The sequence below is a fragment of the Panthera tigris genome, chromosome F3 (genome assembly GCF_018350195.1).
Source record: "Panthera tigris isolate Pti1 chromosome F3, P.tigris_Pti1_mat1.1, whole genome shotgun sequence".
NCBI classification, from domain to species: Eukaryota; Metazoa; Chordata; class Mammalia; order Carnivora; family Felidae; genus Panthera; species Panthera tigris.
The window spans coordinates 32,801,446-32,823,519 of record NC_056678.1 but is presented as its reverse complement, the minus strand read 5'-3'; the positions used below and the strand labels follow the sequence as shown (position 1 = coordinate 32,823,519).

Genomic DNA, 22,074 nt, shown 5'->3' with positions numbered 1-22,074 from the left:
AATCTGAGCAAAGCACATCAATATTTTGTTCAATGAGCTCTCTTTAATGAATTCAATAAACTTTGCCATGGTTTTTCTAACGCTTCCATGAAATTCAGCACAACTATTTCTAGAGATGCCAAGTTTAATTCCTATTGATGCTGATTTCAAAGCACAAGTGTTTTTAGTAGCTTTTAACAAGATTTTAATCGCTCTGTTATGCTTTCTAGCCATATCTGCTGGCTCTGTCACTCATAATTCCTTTACTATTTTTCCAGTTTAATAGATATTGACCAATGAGTCATTTTTTTTCCAGTTTTGTAAATATATCTGATCCAGTGTGTGTGAGGTTAAATTTAAACATACAACATCCCTTGTCATCTTGCAGAAACTAGAAAAGTTGAATAACTCACAGCATCTGTACTCTTTTCCAGGATGGATCACAAGCTCTATATTGGATTTTAACCACATGAAAAGCATGGCTTTAAATCTTTTTTTTTTTTTTTTTTTTTTTTGAGACAGGGGAGGGACAGAGGGAGGGGGAGAGAGAATCTTAAGTAGGCTCCACACTCAGTGCCTAATTCGGAGTTCAATCCCACAACCCTGGGATCGTGACCTGAACTGAAATCAAGAGTCAGATGCTTAACTGACTGAGACACCTAGGCACCCTGAGAAGCATGGCTTTAGAAGTTTCTACGGTTCCACAGATTTAACTAGAAACTGTATTTTACCAAAGAGTTGTAAATTTTATTAGCCAACTTCACATTATACATCACATGTATCATATCTAGTTATATTAGAAGAGTAATTTTTAAACATCTGTATGAGCCATTTTTCTTTTGCTGAATCATATGCAACTAAATCTCATTAACAGTCTGTAGAACTACTAAGAAATTGTGCCAATAATTTTTCGTCCAAAAAGTGTTTGTGGGGCTTGTTGACAAGTCGTGTGCTGTTTCTCAGTGTCCTGTTAGTTTTGAAGGGGTCATTACAACATAATATACTGGGGTTTGTCACTTTTGTTGGATTTTTACACAATGAAAAAACATTTAATTTTTTTTATTAAAAATATTTTTTAAAGATTTTTTTTAAAAGTGATCTCTATATCCAACGTGGGGCTCGAACCCACAATCCCGACATCAAGGCTCGCTGGGGCACCTGGGTGGCTGTCAGTTGAGTGTCTAACTTTGGCTCAGGTCATGATCTCGTGGTTCATGGGTTCAAGCCCCATGTCGGGCTCTGTACTGACAGCTCAGAGCCTGGAGCCTGCTTCAGATTCTGTGTCTCCCTCTCTCTCAGCCCCTCCCCTGCTCACATTCTGTCTCTTTCAAAAATAAACATAAAAAAAAAAAAAGGAGTCGTATGTTCCTTGACTGAGCCAGCCAGGCACCCCTAAAAAGACATTCTGAAGACTTTATAGTCTTGTATCTTCTTCTTTTTTTTTTAAAGCATGCACCTCAACATTGTCGCTCGTTACAGATGTAGATATCTGGAGGTTGAACTTGGGCATCCCTCTAATTTTCACTTCATCATCCTTTTCTAAAAGTAAGGAGAAATCCCGTGAAAGAGAAGTTCATGCTAATTTCATAAAATATGTATTTGATGCAAACCTGATACATATATTACTTGGTAATGTCTTTTCAGAAAAAAAAAATGCTTTACAATGAAGCCTGATTAATGTTACTATAAAATATAAATTCTGTTAACTGTCCTGTAATGGTGATGGTCACATTCACATCATATACTAGATAATCAAATGAGATTTTGTTAGAAGATAGAGTTTTCCTGTGTTAGCTGATATTTGTCACAGCCTTGCATTATCTCTCCTAATTCTGTTCAGAGCAATTGGATGCAGTATTTCTGACAAAGTTCACAATTCTTTTTTTGTTTTTGTTTATTTTTAGAGAGAGAGAAAGAGCAAGCAGGGGAGGGTCAGAGAGAGAGGGAGAGAGAGAGAGAGAGAGAGAGAGAGAGAGGGAGAGAGAATTGTAAGCATGCTCCATGCTTAGGGCAGAGCCCAATGTAGGGCTCGATCTCACTACCCTGAGCTCATGACCTGAGCCAAAATCAAAGTCAGATGCTTAACCGACTGAACCACCCAGGTGCCCCCAAAGTTCACAATCCTTTATTAAAATCCAGTGGTGTGTTCTCATATTATCTACCCTTTGCTATCATATTTGATTCTCTATTCTCCTGTATTCTATTTTGTTAAAAAAAAATTAAGTCTGCTGGGACCCATAGCTTTATTTTACAATCTACTAATATATTATGTCTTGCAAGTACTCTGAATAATGCCGAGTTAGATAATAAATATGTTAAAAAAAAAACAAGACAAGTTCAGAGAGTGGTAGTGTTCTAGGAGAATATAAAAGAATAATGCAATGAAATAGAAAGTATCTGGGCAGGGGTTAATTTTACCAGGGTGGTCAGGGAAGTGTTCTTGGATAAGATGACATTGAACAGTGCTCTGCATTGTGCAGGCTATTGATATGACTGCATTCTTGAGCATATGTGGGTAGTATGAACTGTATTATTTCAGATGTGCTTCTTATTTACTAGTTGTTTTGTGTATACTTGGTGAGTTCCCAGCTAGGCTGCAACTTCCTGCAAGGCAAGTCTTTTTTGTTTTTTTCATTAAACAACAAAAGTCCCCTAGCATTTAGTTTTGTGCTGTGTGTTAAGTAGAGGCTGGACAAAGAAATGCTTGTTTGATGTTGACTACTGGGGATCACCATAAACCAGCGCCAACATCCTTATAGGTGGAACAGATGAGAGCCTGTGCCCCGTGGTGAGGTTTGGGAAAGCCCTTAATGCTTCTCAATAGCTCCACATGAATGCCTGTGCCTGGAACTTCATAATTAGAAATTCTGTCCTTTATCTTTCAGCCTTTATCAATTAAGTCTTAACAACTATTTGTGCCCCTGTTTAAGGGATATTATTTCTATGGCTAAGTCATCGTTGAATTCACAAAGAAGAGTTGGCCTGGCTAATCTTTCCTAAGTACCAGCCCTGCAGTGTGGACAGTGGCTGCCTGTCTGGATAGGATCAGAGAGAAAACACTCCCAGTGCAGGCCTGATTGACAATTTGGGATTAAAATAATGGCATAAAAAGTGACTGACCGTTAATTACCCACATTTACATACTAATTTTGATACATTTGTTCTTAAAGAAATACAGATTAGTTTCCCTTTTCAAACTTCAATTTTCATTAATTTTGGTCAATTTACTTTAGCCTCAGTTTGCTTCTCAACTCCAGGGAGGATTCTCTCTGGCTTCACAAAAGCCTTCCAAGGGAAGGCAGCTCTGGCTTTCTGGCTCTGGGAGTGGCTGCTTCAGCTCTAAGTCAGGGAGCCCCAGAACTCTGATACTTTTGCTCAAAGGCTGGCGCAGATCTTTGAAAGCCTCATTTCCGCATATGTGTGAAGTATTGGAGAGAAGGGAAGAAAATCCTCCCCTTTTTTCTCCCCTCCTCTAAATAACCCCAACTTTTCTCCCGGTGTTAAGACCCAGACAATACCCCTCACTCTAAACCCGGGCCTTTAAAAGATGTCTGTGCTTTTCAACAAATGGTGTTGAGAAAACTGCATGCAAAAGATATTCACATGCAAAAGAATAAATTTGGACCTTTACCTTACACCATATACAAAAATTAACTCAAAATGGATCCATCACCAAAACTTAAGAACTAAAACTATAAAACTCTTAGAAGAAAATGTAGCAGAAAAGCTTCATGACAGTAGATTTAGCAATGATTTCTTGGATATGACACCAAAAGCCCAAGCAAGCAAAGGGAAAAACTACGTAAACTGGACTTCATCAAAACTAAAATCTTCTGTGCATCCAAGGACTTAGGCTACAGAGTGAAAGGGCAACCCATGGAAAAGGAGAAAATACCGGTAAATCGTGTATCTGATAAGGGGTTAATATCCCAAATAATAGAAATAACTGCAGCTCAACAACAAAAAGACAAATAATTTGGTTAAGAAACAAGCAAAAGACTTGGATAGACATTTCTCCAAAGAAGACATGTAAATGGTCAATAAGCACACGAAAAGATGGTCAACCTCACTAATTATTAGAGAAATGCAAATCAAAACTACAATGAGATATTACCTCACACCTATTAGGATGGCTGCTATCAAAAAACCAACAAAGCCGCAAATAACAGCATTGGTGAGGAGGTGGAGAAATTGGAATCCTTGGGCACTCTTGGTGGGAATGTAAAATGGTGCCCCTGCTATGGAAAATAGTATGGTGATTCCACAAAAAATTAAAAATAGAATTACTATGTGATCCAGCAATTCTGCTTCTGGGTATATATCCAAAAGAATTGGAAGCAGAGTCTCAGAGAAGAGATATTTGTATCCCCATGTTCATAGAAGCATGATTCATAACAGCCATAAGGTAGAAAGGACCCAAGTGTCCACCTACAGATAAATGGATAAAAATGTATATACATACAGTGGAACATTATTCAGCCTGAAAGGGAAGGAAATTCTGACACAGGCTGCAAGGCTGAGTCTTAAGGGCATTATACAAAGTGAAATAAGCCACTCACAAAAGGACAAATGCTGTATGGTTGATGTGTATGAGGTACCTAGAGAAGTCAAATTCAGAGACAGTTGAATGGGGGCTGCCAGGAGCTGAGGGTAGCAGAGAGTTACTATTTAATGGGTACAGAGTCGCAAGAGTCTAGAGTTGCATGACATCGTGAATGAATTTAACACTACTGAACTGTACCCTTACAAATGGTTAAGATGGTAAATGTTATGTGTGTATTTTACTACCAAAAAATAAAAAATAAAAAGGTCAATGCTATTAAGCTTGTCCCTTTTCAGAACGTAATTCAAGGGGAGAAAAACCCAAGGCCTCATATGACTTGCTGAATTTTATGAAATATTTATGGCACTTTAATTTGCATACACTTATGTGATTGACTAAGTTGAGAAATTCAGCACAGGACTAGGAATTGGCTAAGGATAGTCCCTAGGTTAACAGATAACATGCAGAGTTTGTTTAGGTGTTTATCTTTAGGGAAAATGTTTTAAGGAGCTTTTAATATTTAGACAGCCTCAACATTCAGTATATGATTATGTAAAAGTGAGATTCTAGAGTCCATAAAACTAACTTTATGGTAAGAAAAATTTTTTGTTTTTTTCAGGGGTAACACATTAATCTTCTATTATAAAATTAATTTGTGTTTAATAAAAAATGTGGAAAAATTAAAAATAAAGCAAGTCCCACCACCCAAATTTAACCTTATTTCCTTTCTAGTCATTTCCAGTCTTTTTTCCACACACAGCTTTAAAAAAATATATAGTCTGGTCATATTATACATGAACAGTAACCATTATTTTAAAAACCTGTGTATCTAGTAGATTGAAGAGTGCATATATTTTAGTTTAATTTCTACTTCTTTATTTTTGGAAAATTCAGATACATTATCATATATTTTCCTTGTGATTAAATAAATAAAAATGATAGAAGTTAAAACTAAAATCTTTGTTCACAAAGAGCATTTTTCTACACTATGTATAATTTCCTTTGGATTTATTCCCATAAACAGAATTCAAAAAGTTTAAACATTAGGAGTTTTGATACATTTGAAGGGTTTTGATATTACCAAATTCATTACCTACGTGAAAAGTTGTGTGTGAGTGCTATCCCACAGCACCTTTGCCAGTCTTTAATGTCATTTATTAATTTTTGCCAAGTTGGTATGTGAAAATGTGTTCTTATTTTACTTTGCATTTCTTGAAGCTTTTTGCAATATATTTGTTTCCTAATTGTATATCCCAACTATTTTTTTTTTTTACTGGATTCCTTATTTCTGTGACTTGCTCATCTGCAATTGACATCAAATGAGTTCCTATTTAATCCATATATAATACTAACACTCTGTATCATAGTGCCTGCAAATACTTTTCCTAGTCTATTGCTTCCCTTTACTTTTTGACTATTTTCGACTGATGTTTCTAATTTACCTAGGATTACATCTGCCTTTATTTATTTATTTATTTATTTTTTTCAGGTGAATATGTTGTGTAGAAAGGGGTTAAGTGTAAATGACAGGGAACCTACATTATTGTCTGCTAATGTCATTTAGAAATAAGGTAGGAATCTCATTCCTGTCCCTGAGTCTGCCACTACCTGAGCTGTTACTCTATCACTCTCTTCTGTGAGGGTGCGGGTTCCCAGATAAAATGCCCAATTAAACTGAATTTCAGATGAACAACGAATACTTTTTAAAGTGTAAGTATATCCCAAATGTTGCATGGGCCATACTGATTCTACAAAAGTATTGGCTGTTCATCTGAAATTCAATTTTAATTGGGCAGCCTGTGTTCTTATTTGATACATCTGGCACTTCTACTTGGGGCTGGAATATTAACACCTGCTTACCTAACACCATCATATATTAGCCGTTGGGAACAGGGATGGTGGGAGCTGAAAGAGAGGATAGTTCCTGCTCTGAGAGACTTTATACTCTAGTTTCTCAGAGAATTTTGCAATCAGAAAGATAACCTCCTGGACTATTTCAATGACTGCTAGATTAAAGTTAGAGTCTCTGTGTTTCCCTGCTGCCTAAGGCAGAGTTATCCACATTTACATAGAGCCACCTGAGACACCCCTTCCCTGGGGAGTCTGATTCCATTGGTTCGAAGAGGGATCCAGAAGCCTCTGATTTTAACAAGAGTCCAGGTGATTCTCTTGCTCAGGTAAATCTGTGCAACTCTGGCAGACTTGGCGTCTTCTGGGTAACAGCGCTCAGAAGTCGCTTCTAGTTTTTATAGCCCATTCTAAATCACTGACATACAGTTTTGCAGTGGTGATTATCTTCGTAAATTGCTTTACAGGTGATACCGTTCATCCCATTCGGTCTTTACTTATTCTCCAGGAAAGCAGGGGAGCTTATTTCCGCTAGACGGAGGAGGGCTGGGAGGCTCACAGGGGCTAAGTTCTCCCGGCAAGAGGGTCAAGCAGCCGGGCCGCAAAGGCCGCCCTCTTTCCACTCCACCAGACCACCTCCTCTCGCCCGTGGGGACCACTGGGCTGGATTTAGAGCCCACCTGGAGTTTCAGGTGATTTCCGCTCCGAAAGTGCTAGCCTGCAACTAGCAAACGGTTAGGGGACAGGCCAGCGCGCCGCTCAGCACAGGAACCCGGGCCCTCCCCGCGCGGGCGAGCCGGGGAGTTCGGGGGTCCCCCTCCGTCGGAGCCCCGCACACCCCGAGACGAGAGGCCGGCCGTCCCCGTTCCCGGAGCGCTGCGCGTGTCCGAGCCGGGCCGCCCGGAGCCGAGGGCGCGCGGGCGCGGCGGCGGGGGCGCGCTCTCCGAGCACGTGCGCCGAGCAGCTTCTCCAACCGCCGCTCCCGGGGAAGAGGGCGGCTTCCCGGGAAGCGGGCCGCCGCCGCAGCCGCCGGGACTCGGAAGTGCCGAGAGGGTTGTTGGGGACTCGTGGCGCGCGTGAACGCCGCCGCCGCTGCCCGGGACAGCCCGGAGGTTGGTAGCCGGGGACCGCAGCGGGTCCCGGGGAGGTTAGGTGTTGACTTTCGTGCTTCGGTGTACTCCCTTGAGAAACAAATGCTCCAGGAGCTTTCCGTTTCCTACTCGGGTTCCTGCTTCCGTGCCCGGGGGCGGGGCAGAGGAGGCTCCCCGTCGCGCGGTGGAGACAAAGGCGGCGGGCCCTGCGCCCCGTGCCAGGCCGGCCTCCGGGCGCGGTGGCGGGGCTCCCGCAGGCCCCGCCGAGTCCGCGCACGTCCCCGCCAGCGGCCTCTCCCCGGGCTTGGTCCCCGGTTCCCTCTGGTCTCGGCGGTGTTAGACGTGCGCCTGCCCTACTGCTGCGGCTCCAGTGCTCTCCCCCCCCCCCACCCCAAAGTTAGAGATTTATTTTGCTTTCTATTCTTCAGACTCAGTTTCCCTCTTCGAAGTCTAGCCTCCAGGGGCACCGGTCTTTACTTGGAAAGGCCCTCCTCCCCGCAGTTCTCACCAAAGTGGGCGGGCCAGGTACTGGGGTGGCCTTGGTGTTAAGAAATGTGCTGCTTCCTTGGTTCCTGGCTCTTGGATCAGGGCCAACTAGAAGTTGGCGTCCTTGGTGGTTTGCATTTTATGGAAATGAGACTCGATATTTCTATGTTGTATTCCTCATTCATTCGCAGAGCTAGGCACTTAGGTGCTAACAAGTACTTACTTGATTAAGTGCGATGGGAACATGAGAAGAAGGGCTTCACTGAAGAGGTGGTGGTTTTTATAAGTACAGTGTTTTTTTTCCTTCCATTCGTAATGCTCCATCTTTCCTGTAATAATTCTCACTTTTCTCTGTGGCAGTCCCTGTAATTAGTAGAGGATAGGGACAGTCAGTTCTGACCTGAACGATTCAACTAATATTAACAATGACGATGCGCTTGTCAGGTGCTTTCAACCTATTATTTTTAAACCTTAAAACCACTGGGGAGGATATATGGTGTTATCCCTTTTCACAGCAGAAGAAAAGACTCGGAGGAGATGCCAGTGGCACAAACTGGTAAATTTCAGGGCCGAGTTTTACACTCCCTTTTCTAGATCAAAGCCTGTGCTGTATCTACTGCTTATTTAGCTCCCTCCTTGGGAAGCAGGTTAGATAGACTAAGGTGAAGGCCAAGTCTCTGGAGAGAGCAGTTATTATTGTGGGAGGCTAGATGTTTGTGGGAACTCTGGTAACATCAGGAACTAGCCAGCCTAGGTGGTACTTATCAGTGTGTTTCCTGCTTGCAGCTCAGGGCCTGGCCAAGGTGAGGTGCTCCTTAATTGTTGCACTAGAGTTCCTAACTTAGGTGAAATCCTTGATTCCTTGTAGGTTTTTCCCCGTTTTTTTTTGGAGGGGGGGTTGCCATGGACCTTTTTGGAGTTAGGGGAAGCCAATTTTTAAAAAAAAGTTTATTTTTTTTGAGAGAGAGGGAGACAATCCCAGGCAGGCTCTGTGCTGTCAGTGCTGAGCCTGATGCAGGGCTCAAACTCATGAATCATGACCTGAGGTGAAACCAAGAATCAGATGTTTAATCCATTGGGCCCCCCAGGCACCCCTGGAGAAGCCAATTTTCAAATTATTTTTTGAATGTTTGTTTATTTTTGAAGGAGAGAGAGGCAGAGTGTGAGCAGGGGAGAAGCAGAGAGAAAGGGAGACACAGAATCCAAAGTGGGGTTCAGGCTCTGAGCTGTCAGCATAGAGCCCCACGCAGGGCTCGAACTCACAAACCATGAAATCATGCCCTGAGCCAAAGTCGGATGCTTGACCGACTGAGCCACCCAGGCTCCCCTAGAAAAAAAAATTTTTTTTAAATGTTCAATCCATTTTTGAAGTGCAGAGAGAGAGGGAGACACAGAATCCAAAGCAGGCTTTAGGCTCCGAGCTGTCAGCACAGAGCCTGACGTGAGTCTTGAACTCAAACTGCTAGATCATGATCTGAGCTGAAGCTGGACATTCAACCGAGTCCTCCAGGTGGACTGGAGGTGCACTAAATGATATTTCGAGGTATTTGCAGCAGGTGCACTATGGTATGAAAGTATCTGACTTTTACTGGTGACGAAGTTGCCAGAACTGCTCTTATTAGTATGGTTTGTTGTCCACGTGTATAGTAAATGAAATCCTGCATTTCAGTTAGAGGTTCATGAAAATAAAGATGTATGGGAGAATTTATAGGTTCATGGCCCCCTGAATTTTCCCTATGGCCACCTTGGAGGTGGGTATCCTAGGTTACAAACCCTACTTGGTGTTTTTCTTCTGAGTGCTTGCTGGCCACCCTAGAGCATTATAAATACCTATTAACTTTCAGTTAGTGTCTCCTTTTACTCAGGTGTGGTTGTTTCTGGTGATAAAAGCTGTTGAGAGGGAATTGCCGGATTGTTTACATACTCCACTTGCTCTGCCTCTTCTATGGATAACGCTGCTGGAGAATATTCTTGTGATAGTGGGTGTGTGTCATATAGTACAGGAGAGGTTATTTAAAAAAAAATTTTTTTTAAGTTTATTCATCTTTGAGAGAGAGAGAGAGAGAACATGAACAGGGGAGGGGCAGAGAGAGAGAGGTAGACACAGAATCCGAAGCAGGTTCCAGGCTCCGAGCTGTCAGCACAGAGCCCGATGCGGGGCTCTGAACTTACAACCCATGAGATGTGAGTGACTCACGCCCAACCGACTGAGCCACCCAGGCACCCCCAGGGGAGGTTTTGTTGTTGTTGGTTTTTTTTTTTTTTTTGAGAGTGGGTATGAACCTTAATGGTGTATGATATTACCAGTGCCAGAGAAGAAAAAGGTGTTATCACTGTATATTCCACAGACATGTAAAAGATTTTAAGATGTTTTTGTGAATAGTTTTGGTAATGGCTGAAAATTCAGATGAAATGGGCCTTAAAAATGTTTTATTATTTATACACACACACACACACATACACATACACACATAGAGTGTGCACGCATACGCGTGCATGAGTGTGCATGCACAAGCAGGGGAGAGGGACAGAGGAAGAGAAAGAATTCCAAGCAGGGGGTTGACGTGGGTCTCTATCCCATGACCCTGGGATCATGACCTGAGCCGAAATCAAGAGTTGGCCACTCAACCAACTGAGCCACCCAGGCACCCCGAAATGGGCACTTTTTAATAAAACACCTTATCTAAGACATGATAAAAGCTGAGTACTCCTGTATCTATTAAAGAAATGACATTTGGAGTTAAAATCCTTTCCAAAGCAAAATTTCTGAGCCTACATGGCTTTATAAGGGAAATATTACAAACATTTAAAAAAAAAAAAAAGAAAAAGAAAAAGAGGGAACACTCCCTAGCTGCTTTAATGAGGCCAGCATAACCTTGTTACTAAAGCTTGATAAGGACATTACAAGAAAATTACAGGCCATAGTCCCACGGAAAAGATGCAAAATGATGTATTGGTAAATCAAATCTAACAGTCTGAGAAGGATACTAAACCATGACCAATTTGGACTTATTCTAGGAATGTAAGCTTTGGCTAACATTAGAAAATAAATGTAATTTAACCACATTCAAATAAAGAGAAAAAATATTTGACAAAATCCAACACTGATATATGATAACTTTTTGCAAGCTAAAACATTATTGCAAACAATTAAAGATTTAAACAATGGAGGGTATGTCATTGCTCTGAAAATAAATTTACAGCTTTAGTACAATCCCAGTCACAATTCTAGCAGATTTCTTAAAAAGAGAAGTTGATAAGCCAGTTCTAAAATTTATTTGGAAATTCTGGGCAATCTAAGAAAAAGCAAATTTGGACGACTAGATCAATATGTGTTATGTTAATATGGTATTGGCACAATGCTAGGCAGACCATGGAACTGAGTAGAGAATCCATAATCAGGCTCACACATGTGTGGTTTGTGACAAAAGAGACAACACAGTGCAGTGGAGAAACGATGGCCAGTTCGGTGAATAATGCTGGGCCAATTGGATCTTCATATGGACAAAATGAATCTTAATCATCTCATCTCATATGCAAACATTAATCAAGCTGTATCTTACACCTAAATGTGAAAGCTGAAATAATAAAATTTCTGGAAGAAAGCAAAGTAAAATATCTTCATTACCTAGGGACAGTCAAAGGTTTATTGAATAGTACACAAAATGGAAAATATTGGTAAGAACTTCTGTTCATCTAAAGAATCCATAAGGGGAGTGAGCAGGCAAGCTAGGGAATAGGTGAAAATATTTGTAATACATATATCCAATAAAGAACTTATACCCAGAATTTAGAAACAACTTCTACAAATCATTGAGAAAAAAATGGACAGCCCAGTAGAAAAATGGGCAAGTCACTTCCTAAACGAGGATCTCCCAATTCTTAAACACATGAAAAGAGGGTTAACTTCATTAGTAATTAGGGAAATGCAAATTAAAATTAGAGTGGGCCATCACTCTATAGTCACCAGAGTGGTTAAAAGCAGGCTGTGAAGGGCGCCTAGGTGGCTCAGTTGGTTAAGTGTCTGACATTGGCTCAGGTCATGATCTTGCCATTCCTGAGTTGGAGCCCCATATTGGTCTCTGTGCTGACAGTTCAGAGCCTGGAGCCTGCTCCAGATTTTCTCTCTCTCTCTCTCTGCCCCTCCCCTGCCTGTGCTCTCTCTCTTAAAAATATTAAAAAAAAAAAAAAAAAAAAGGTAGACTAAGTACAGGCTTCCCTCAATATCTGAAAGCAGATTGTTCTTGTGAAATCTTTTGTAACCTGAAGCAAAGAAGCAATTAACCATTAATTTATATGGAAAAATTTTTGAGCATTCCCAGACCCCCAAAATAACCCCTTTTAGGCTTTTTCTTAAGAAAAAAAATTTTTTTTTATTGTTTATTTTTGAGAGTGAAAGAACACATGCACGCAAGCAGGAATGGGGCAGAGAGAAAGGCAGAGAGAATCTGAAGCAGGCTCCAGGCTCTGAGCTGTCAGCACAGAGCCTGACCTGGGGCTCAAACTCAGGAGCTGTGAGATCACGACATGAGTGGAAGTTGGATGCCCAACCAACTGAGCCACCCAGGGTCCTCTAGGCATTTCTGGTACCTTAGGACACATTTTGCTAGTGAAGGCATGATGTAAATCAAGATCGAGCACAGATGCCCACAGATACAATTCAAAGCTCTGATGGCATGATGCTGAGATGCTCAGTGTAGTTCCCTGGGAAGGAGCTTGAGGGGGGCCACTTTTGCTGCTTGGGGTGCTTGGCTGCAAAACAAACACAATGCCATTTTCTCTTTTTGCCTTTTTTTCGTAAAAGTGAAAATCATCTTGGGATTTCTTTTGGTTAACAAAAACGGGTACTAATGTAGGTCTTTTGTAAAAGTGGAGTGGCATAACCTGAACTTTCAAAAAGTGGGGGATACCTGTCCTGGTTGGGTAATGGGTGAACTGGAACTCTCCTACGTTGCTGATGGGTATAACAATTAGAGCAAATGTTCTGGAAATTGGTGTATCATTTACTAAAGCTGGACACACACATCTCCTATGACCCAGCTGCTCCATCCTCAGATAAACACAGTAGTAAAGGCATACATATGTGTGCTGAAAGACGTGTAAGAGGATGGACAGAACAGTACTATTCATACCGGCCCCAAGTTGGAAACAACCCACATGTTCATCACCAGTAGAATGGATAAATGCAGAGTAGTTTATAGAGTGGAATACTCTTTAGTAATGAGAACGAACAGATCATTGACTCATATACAACATGGATGAGCCTCCCATATCGCTGAACAAAAAGAGGGGCGCCTGGGTGTCTCAGGTGGTTAGGCAACCGACTCTTGATTTTAGCTCAGGTCATGATCTTACGGTTCGTGGGGCTCTACGCTGCCAGTATGGAACCTGCTTGGGATTCTCTCTCTCCCTCCCTGACCCCTCTGTCTACTCCTTCCAGTTTCTGCATGCTCACTGTCTCTCTCTCTCAAAAATAAATAAACTTAAAAAAATATATAAAGAAGAGCTGAACAAAAAGGAAATAGACACAACAGGGTAAATGCTATGTGATTCTATTTATATGAAGTTCAAAGCCAGGCACAACTGAATAAACTAGGACGATAGGAGTCAGGCTCATGGTGACCTTTAGTGGAGTTACAGGAAAGGACACACAGGACTTTTGAGGCATTTTGCTTTTAATCTGAAGGCAATTACTGGAGTGAGTCTGCTTTTTGAAAGTCTTAATTTTAATTTAAGTACATTTTAATACAAAGTTTACTTAAAATAGTGTATTATAAAAATTTTTGATTCATTCAGATGTCCCTAATCTGGGGAGTGTAAGACATAGTTGGCATGACTCTTGGTGATTAAAAAGGCTCAAAACAGGTTGAGAATTTTCAGTGGAGACAGTGTAATATCACATCAGTAGCTTTTGTGAACTAGGGATTTATAAAAGTGACTCCTTTTTGGCAGTCTTTAACAGCAGAGGTATGGCTTAATGGCAGTTGATATAAAAAGACTTAGAGCTCTGTTTGATATTAAGACTGATATCAGTGTGAGGTAGAAACTAAAAAATGTCAAGTTGAGAACTGAATGCAAAATTTTGTTTTAGATTTAATTTTCTGGCAATTTAAGTTTATAGCAGATTAAAAATATTCTGATTTTTGAGGTGCCTGGGTGGCTCAGTTGGTTAGGTGTCCGTCAGACACTTGATCTCAGCCCAGGTCTTTATCTCAGGGTTGTGAGTTCAAGCCCCACACTGGGCTCCACGCTGGGCAGGAAGCCTACTTAAAAAAAAAAAAAAAAATTCTGATTTTTTAAATGTAAATCCTTTCAGTTAGATACTTTTCTCCCAAGTGGCAGGTGTGTTCTGTTTCCTATTGTTTCTGTAACAAACTACTACAAATTTAGTGGCTTAAAACAACCCAAGTTTATTACCTTGCAGTTCTGAAGGTCAGAAGTCCAAAATGGCTGGGCAGGGCTGCTGTTCCTTCTGGAGGCTCGAGGGGAGGCTTTGCTTTGCTTTGCTTTGCTTGTGGTCCCTTACTCTGACCCTCCCAGAAGGACCCTTGTGACTGCATTGGGTCTGTGTGGATAATCAGGGATAATGTCCTCATCTTTAACTTAATGATGGCTGCAAAATACCTTTGATCTGTAAGGAAGTATATTTACAGGTTCCAGGGATTAGCATATGGGCATTTCTGGGAGAGCCCTATTTGGGGGATCTCACAGATGGGATTTTATATTTTGTCTTCATAAATAGCACAGTCCCTCAATTTCAGGAGCTCACTGATACGTGTTAAATGAAGAAATGCATCTAAGACTTCATTATTTGAAGTGTAGTTTCTGGAAGAATAGAAGTGATGGTCTTGCCCTACTCTCTGTGCCACATCTGGAGTTTTAAGTTCAGGTCTAGGTACCCATACTATAAAGAGACAATTGACTGAATGAATAGTAAAGGGTCTAGGAACCAAGTCACTGAAGAAATGATTGAAGGACTCATGGATGTGTGCCCTGGAAGAGGGTTTGGGATGGAGTGTGTGTCATTAATTGTCTTTAAATATTCAAAGGAGTATTATTGGAGAGAAGAATTAAGCCTTTTTAGTATAAGAACAATAACATTAAAAACAAAAAGAATAGCATTTTAGAACTTACTATGCCCAAGGCACTGTTTATCTCTTTGTAAATTCATTTAATCCTCACAGCATCCCGTGAGGGGTGCTGTTATCCCTGTTTATAGAGCAGGAAATTGAGGCACCGAGAGGTTAGCAACTTGTCCTAGGGCATACAGCTGGAAAGTAGCAAAGCTGGGATTTGGACTTTGGCATTCTGACTCCAGAGCCATCTCTAAATCCTCTTGTGACCCTGCTTCCATGCCTTTGGTTCCAGAAGGTACAATCAGACTAAGTGGCAGAAGGTTTTTTAAAAATAGAGGGGATGGTTTTTGACAGTTTGAGGAAACAGCAGGATAATAATCAGGACCTCTTAGAAAACGTTTCCCTGCCTCGTGATGTTATGGGAAATAGGTAGGTTATAGTAAAAGGAATTCCCAAACTGGCTAGAGATGAGACCAGATGGCCGTAGGGGCCCTACTGATTTTGAAATTCTGATCTGGGGAACATGTATTTTTTTTCATTTTATATACAAAATAACAACTTTTGTGACATGTACTAAAGCTCTCTTGTGAACTGTAGTTTTCCCACTAACTTTCCGGAATTGATGTATTAGTAACTCTGACATACTGGAATGGTAGGCTGTGTCCCTGCCCCCTCTGAAGTTGTCATTGCTGTGCTCTCAAAATTAGATGGAATCGCTCTTCTCTTCCTGCTTGGGTCTGGCCTGGTCTTTTGACCAAGAAAAGGCTTTGTGAATTCTGGAGCCTGCACCTTAAGAGACCTTGCCCCATTTGCCTTTGATCTTTTGAACCCCTGAAGCCACCATGCTGTGAAGGGTCAGGCCTACTGAGTGCCCACGTGGAGAGGCGCTGCCCGTAGCTGACAGCGGGCACCTGACGCTAGACACGGGTGAGGTCATCTTGGCCCCTCCAGTCCCTGTTGAGCTGTGTGGTGACTTAGTCACGTGGGTGATGCCTGGTAAGATCAGCAGAATGGCTTGGATCGCGTCCCAAAGAATCATGACGAAAATGGATCTTTGTCGTTTTAAGCCGCTATGTGTTGTTTATTGTGCAGTGATACAAAACCGATACATGAGGTTTTGGTGCATACTTGGAACTAGTGTGTGTATTTAAAAATACTCTGTGATTAGACATTCTGCCCAGTCCAGCAGACCTCCTCCAACCCACCTAATCATCCCCGTGTTAGTGAAGGGTGTTTTGGGTTTGGAGAAGTGGTTTTTTTCGTTAGTGTTGCACGAGTAAAAGAATAAGACTCTTTGGAAGACTCTTATGTAGGGTTTGGGGAAAACTGATGTGAGAAGACACGGTGTGTCTGGATTTGGTTTCCTGGTGAGAGCCCTGTAATTTATGTTCTGCAAAATAAGTTTCTGTTTCATCAAATGGGACCCTAGAAAAGAGCAAGTCTCATAACAGTTATTCCCACTGTGTTAGAATATTGCCCTACTATTTCATTTTCTTGAAAGCCATCGTCATTTCAGTGTGCACATGCTCTTTTTACTTTTACTACTTTGTGACTTCTAGAGTGCTAAATTTGTTCGTAAATTTAGAATGATTTCAATTTTACTTGGCCCTTATCTCTGTGTAACTGCTGACTCCCCCTTCTTATATCTGAGTAAATTGGTTTGGTTTAGTTTGTCTTCTTCAGTCAATCTTTTAAGGAATGTACGAGCTAGATGGTTCGGGTGTATTTTGATTACATCTAGTTGATTTACAAATTTTCTTTTCTTCCTAAAGGGAGTATCTAATTACATATAACTTTAAAATTTTCTTTTGCTTGTATGTAGCTTGTATTACCTTCTAGCTTTCCTGACAGATTGGTTTCATCATAGACCTTGAAAAAAAAATGAATCTGGTGCACTCTGTAAGAATAGGGAGGTGGCTGACGGAAGGCTCTGGGGTTGGACTTGGTGGGTATGAAGCTAAGCTCTGCTGCTTATTAGCTGTCTGATCTGGGGCAAGTTTCTTGACCTTTCTGGGCTTTGGTTTAGTTTGCTTGTGTTAAATGAGGGTACCAGAAGTAGCAACCTCAAAAAGTTGTTGTGACGATTGGCTAATCCTTGTAAAGTTCTTTCTTAGCATAGATAACCTGTAACTGGCACTTACTATAGTACAGCTGTTACCGAACTATAAGAAAAGCCATTAGAGGAAGATTTCAGTTTTAGGACAATGGAGCAACAGTTAGTTGGTAGAAGTGATCGTGGTGACGCTGGTATCTAAGGATTGTTAGCTCAGTGCTAAGAGTGCTGTGTTACAGTCCTCTGGTGCATGTGGATATGTGGTTATAGCTCAGTCAGTGCTAGGTATCAAGACTGAGGAGCAGGAAACGTTTGAAATGGAAGTGGTTGTCGAATCCATTTGTTGCATGCATCAAAAATAAAGTATTGGAAATCGCTGGGGCAAAGCATCTTACACAAGTTATGTTTATGCACAGTTTGGGGTTTGGCATAGTGAGCTATGCTTCTCTGCCAAGATTAAGGAATAGGATTTCTGCCTGTAAAAGCGGAGCTGGGAAGTTGGGTTCTCGTTTTTTGTTCCTCACTGGCTGTTCTGTGTGCTTGGGCAGATCGCTGCCTGCCCCCCCCCACCCCTCCCAAGCAGGATTCTGATTCCTGAAAAAGAGCTAACAGTTAGCCCTCCTGGTGAGGATTAGAGTAGATGGTATCTTTGAAAGCAGGTGGAGTGTTAAATTACAAAGTAAATGCAAATGTGAGTTACTTCCGTATAGAAAAAACTGTTAGCTGAGGAATTCTTGCCTTTTTACAGCGAAGATTTTATTCCGTGGGTCTCTTGAGTTCTACAGTCCCCAGATAAATACTTCTTTCGAATGCCCAGCCTCAGAGGCTCTTGCACGCCAATATGTAGGTAAAGTTCCTTGTTACTCCAGTCTAACTTCTTTCCCTTTGATCCCAGAGAAACCTGCTGTGATTTCCTTCCAACACCTAATGTTAAATGTCCTTTCTACCTCTTTGTCTTCGTTTACCTCAGATATCTTCCTATCATCAATAATACTTAGCTCTGAGATACTCTGGTCTTCCAGCTTGGAGTTGCTGTTCTATGTTCGTAGTTTTCCTCTTCTTTAATCCTTCTGCCTCCTGGACTAATTTCAAGCCAGGTACGACTTAATTTTCCTTTGTGTTGCTTGGTTCTAGCACTTTCTCTGTACTTCCACCCAAATCGCTGCCCTCTCTGCCTCTACACTACCACAGCGTCAAAGGACTTCTTCCTGAAGCTTCACTCAAATAGTTCGATTGGCTTACAAGCCTGAGGTTTCTTCAGCAAATCAAATCCAAATTTGTAATCCTGTATGTTTAAGGCCCTCTGCCACATGGCTCTTGCTTTCCCTTCACCTCCACTAGTTACATTTTTGCTTCTTCATAGTCCTGACCAATATTCCCGTTAAGGTGGGAGTGTTCTCAGACACTTCCCTCTCCTGTCATACATCTTTGCATCCCTCCTTAGCTCTCATGTATGAATGGTACAGCCTCGTGTATGTAGATTGATCAGGTAGACATTTACTAAACACAGGCTGTACTGCTATAGATTGGCTTTTCCTGCAGATGTAATTTACAAATGGTGATTAGTTTCTAGGCGGTCTCACAGATGCCCACTTAGCTGCTAATGCTGCTGCAGGACTGGATCCATGCGTGAAGGACAGCAAAGTGTTACCTACACATTTGAGGAAGAACCTCTTTGATTTCATTGTGATAGCCCATCCCTATGCTTATTTAGAGAATGAGAAATAGAAACTTGAGAATTTTCTGAGTGTTTGGGCACCTTTATGGGTTTGCGCATTTAAAAATTTTTTTTTTTTAACGTTTATTTATTTTTGAGATAGAGAGAGACAGAGCATGAATGGGGGAGGGTCAGAGAGAGAGGGAGACACAGAATCTGAAACAGGCTCCAGGCTCTGAGCTGTCAGCACAGAGCCCAACGCGGGGCTCGAACTCACGGACCGCGAGATCATGACCTGAGCTGACGTCGGCCGCTTAACCGACTGAGCCACCCAGGCGCCCCGGTTTGCGCATTTTAAAAAAGTTCTAGTTATATTCTCCAATGTCCCAACTTGCCTTTTCTTTGATGCTGTTGGGTCATTAAATGCTTTAAAATGTATCTACTCTGATTTCATTCCTGAGGGCACAGCTGAAATGAATATGGAAGAACACACCGGGGAGAAGAATTTTCTTTTTTTTTCAATGTTTGTTTATTTTGAGAGAGGGGGGAGAGAAAGAGAGAGTGAGAGAGCGAGAGCTGGGGAGGGGCAGAGAGAGAGAGAGGGGAGAGAGAGAATCCCAGGCAGGCTCCACGCTGTCAGTGCAGAGCCTGATGCAGGGCTCGATCTCACGAAATGTGAGATCATGACCTGAGCTGAAATCAAGAGTCAGACACTTAACAACTGACTGGGCCACCCAGGTGCCCCAGGAATTTTCTTGAGATGGGTGGGCAAGAGTTAAAAAGAGTGGTGTTGGGAGGAGAGGACTGTTAAGGACACTTGAGTGCCTGTGTGGTAGAGTTTTGAGGTGGCGTTCCTGGAACTGTGAGGGATGAAATAAGACAGGAGGGAGTATGCATGTAATTCCTTTGAGGATTAGCAAAATAGTGGTGAGGAAGATGTGTTGGGCAGAAAGCTGTCCAGGTGGCCTCCAAGGACCTGTGTTTGCTGTCTGGTGGCCTGGGGTTGGGCTGGGGTGTGGACAAGGTGTGAGACCTTAGCAAGAGCTCTGGGGATGCCATTCAGCAGCAGAGGGCATGGCCACGCCCCATGGAGGGTCAGTGATATTTCATCAGCTCAGGAAGAAAAACCAGGCTCTGGCAAGGTAGGCTTCTGAGGAATTAAATTCACTAACTGGTTCCGTTGGACGGATCATAGCTAATATGTATTGGGTACTAATTCTGTGCCAGGCCTTGGAGAAGCATTTTACATTTAATTCATTCAACAGCCCCATGAGGAAACCTATCTAAGAGGTTGTGACCCACTCAAGTTCCTCAGCCAGCAAATGGCAGAGCCGGGACTCCCCCCTAGGTCTGCTTGGTGCAGAATTTCCCAGCGTGCTGGCAGATGGAGGCTATTTGGTCCAGTCCCCAAATTTTAGATGTGAAGATACAGCCCTGCCGCTTTGTTGCTCATGACTGTGTATCTTTGTGTGGGTCTGCAAGATATACACAGTACAGCGAAGAGCACCAAAAACGGAAGTGTTTCTAGTTCCCCGAAAGTTAACTTGTTAATGCAGAGGAATTGTCCTAGAAGACAGTGTCCCTGAAAAGCTGCTAAACAGCAGGGCTTCTAGAATTTTCATTTAATCTTTAAGATTATGTTCACATTTCAGTAGCATTTTTAGGAGTTCAGCCCTTGCTAGTCACATATTTGTAAAAAAAATTTTTTTTAATGTTTATTTTTGAAAGGCAGAGAGGCACAGCACAAATGGGGGAGGGGCAGAGGGACAGGGAGACACAGAGTCCTAAGCAGGCTCCAGGCTCTGAGATTTTAGCACAGAGCCCGATGCAGGGCTCGAACCCACAAATCGCATGATCATGACCTGAGCTGAAGTCGGACGGACACTTAACTGACTGAGCCACCCAGGCGCCCCAACTAATCACATATTCTTAATGAGGTGAGGAGACCATCCAATATAATACTAACATCCTTTGAAAGGAGACTCCTAAAACCCAGAGGTTAAAGTTAACTTCCCACTAAAGTGGAGACTACCATATTCCCACAAAGTTCCAGAAAGAAATTCTGAAGTTTTCTAGGAGATTCCAGGTATTTAAAAATGAAGTGTGAGTAGAATTGTTTAAAGCCAGAAGTGGTTCTGAAAAACAGCAGGGGGACCTGAGAAGGTGTTGTTGTTGCTGAGTGTTTGGGATTGAAAGCACGAGTGCCTACTTCTGGATGCCTTCAGTTGCAGACCAAACTGCCTGAGCAGCGTTTAGGTCATTACCAAGGGGCACTCTGGTTGGAGGACCACTGACTTCTGGCCTTCTATTTTATGAAAGCCGAAGTGTGTATTTTTTTTCTGCTGTCTCAGCCTGGAGAAAGGAGTTTGGGCGTGGCGGATTTTGAGCCAGGCTCTAGGGACAAGTAACTTTGTGAACGGGCATTAATGGGGCTAGCCGTGGCTGAGGGGAGGCATGGGGGGCCCAGTGGTCTGACGACCTGGATTTGAGCCCTGGCTCAGTTATTTCTGACTGTGGGGCCTTATCCTGTTTCACATTTGTCATCTGTGAATTGCCTGTCTCTCTTGCTCCACCTTCTTCACTAGGGTATTGTGAAAATAAAATGAGATAATGTATGAATTCTGATTTTGGCATTACTGTCCCATATGAGGAAGTATTTTCTTGGGGCTTAAAATTTTGCTCCTATTTTAATTTGGCATCCACAGTGAGACATATTTGAGAGGCTTAAGGAAAACAATGTGAGCCATTTAACTAACTTTTTGTTGCTTAGGAGCTGATGATTTCATTTGAAGAATTTTAGGACTTCCTATCACCTGCTCTAATAATACGTAGAATATAGACATGGCTGCCGTAAGAGAGAGATCGAGAATAGCAGAGGCTTAAACAACCCGGAAGTGCATTTCTCTTTCATTTGATAGTATAGGTATAAATGGTCCAGGGAAGTTTTGGGGGTGAGGTGGTACACGGAGTCAGGGACTGAGGCTTCTCGATCTTATTTTTCCACATGGCTTTCACCTCTTGTCCCCATGTGGCTGTTCCAGCTTTTCCCAGCAGGAAGGGGATGATCATTGCCTTCTACGCAGGACTATACACAAATTTTTGAGCAGAAGAGAGAGAGACCAAGTATGAGCAGGGAAAGGACAGAGAGAGAGGGAGACACAGAGACACAGAATCTGAAGCAAGCTCCAGGCTCTGAGCTGTCAGCACAGAGCCCGATGTGGGGCTCGAACTCACGGACCATGAAATCATGACCTGAGCTAAAGTTGGATGCTTAACCAACTGAGCCACCCAGGACTATTCAAATGCCCACACATGGCTACACTATATAGTTGAGCTTAGCA

The 22,074-nt window shown here is 42.2% G+C and overlaps 1 protein-coding gene across 8 annotated transcripts in view; it reads left to right on the top strand.

Moving 5' to 3' along the window:
• The window catches only part of HHAT (hedgehog acyltransferase), a 321,914-nt gene that overhangs the window by 4,699 nt on the left and 295,141 nt on the right, over positions 1–22,074 (top strand). For 5 of the 8 annotated variants that reach the window (XR_006214213.1, XR_006214214.1, XM_042976898.1 and 2 more), the window contains exon 1: positions 7,344–7,482. The exons of 2 other annotated variants lie outside the window; for them this stretch is intronic. The gene's annotated coding sequence lies outside the window, so the exon portion shown is untranslated. Of the gene's footprint in view, positions 1–7,343; positions 7,483–18,087; positions 18,174–22,074 lie in introns of those variants that run through there. One more of the 8 variants, XM_042976894.1, reaches the window with a different exon arrangement.